This window comes from Cryptomeria japonica, chromosome 10 (genome assembly GCF_030272615.1).
Source record: "Cryptomeria japonica chromosome 10, Sugi_1.0, whole genome shotgun sequence".
Lineage (NCBI taxonomy): Eukaryota > Viridiplantae > Streptophyta > Pinopsida > Cupressales > Cupressaceae > Cryptomeria > Cryptomeria japonica.
Window position 1 is genome coordinate 87,119,602 of NC_081414.1, and position 1,143 is coordinate 87,120,744.

General features: G+C 40.3%; 1 non-coding gene across 1 annotated transcript; it reads left to right on the top strand.

The window, feature by feature from the left end:
• The first annotated feature begins 654 nt into the window (after positions 1-654).
• On the top strand, positions 655-726 carry TRNAV-AAC (transfer RNA valine (anticodon AAC)). Its single transcript has one exon. It is a non-coding gene; the product is annotated as a tRNA-Val (tRNA).
• Positions 727-1,143: the final 417 nt, after the last annotated feature.

Genomic DNA, 1,143 nt, shown 5'->3' on the forward strand with positions numbered 1-1,143 from the left:
AATTCATTATTCCAACCATAAAATATTTTACAGAATGGATTAAAGTTGTTCCTCTCACCCAAGTCACCATAAAGCAGATTGAAACTTTTATCCTTAACTATATCATTTGCCGATACGGTGTTCCCCTTTCCATTGTCACAAATAATTGGCGGTCATTCAAGAATCAAGATGTTTGTGAGCTTTGTGATAGTTTCCATATACATCATCGTTTTTCCACCCCATATTACCCCCAAGGTAATGGTCAAGCTGAGGTGTCTAATAAAACTATCCTCAAAATACTCAAAGAGATAGTCGATGACGCTGGTCGTAACTGGTATATTCAACTTAACCCCACGCTTTGGGCCTACCGCACAAGTGTTTGCACACCTACTGGAGCTACACCTTATTCACTTGTTTATGGTGCCGAAGCTATTTTTCCTATTGAGGTTGAGTTACCATCCCTATGAGTCTCTTTGCGCAATCTCATCGATGATGAAGATTACAAGGTTTCCCACTTACAAGATTTGGAATTATTGGGTGAGTGTAGATAATTTGCTTTCAATAATCTCAAAGCATATCAACAAAGAATGAGTCGAAGATACAATCATAAGGTAAAGCCTCGTGTTGGTGTTGGAAATAAGCCACACCCAGACCGACGATGGATTGGTCCAAGAGGGGCCAGTAGCTCAGTGGTAGAGCACTCCAGCAACATATGGAAGGTCCTAGGTTCGAGTCCTAGCTGGTCCATGTCTCAACATGGTATCAGAGCCAGGTTAAATCGAGCATGAGGCTATTCAATTTTCTAGAAAATTCAAGACAAGCATATATTCAACATCACATTTCTCCTAATGGCTAGCACTATCAGATTCGAAGATAGACTCGGAGGAGGTGATGACTTCTCAACATGGAAGTTCAGAATTCAGATGATTCTAAGAGAAAAAAAAGTTGAATCATTTGTAAAAACTGAAACTATAGAACCTGAGACTGAACCTAACAAAGCAACTTGGATAGAGGGAAATGAAAAGGAAGTAACTATCGGGGATGACTCCACACATCCAGTCAAAGGAGTTGGAACCTGCACCATCAAACTAAAGTCAGGTGCATCATTGCAACTTAAAGGAGTACTATATGTCCCAGGCATCAAGAGAAACCCAGTCTCCATAT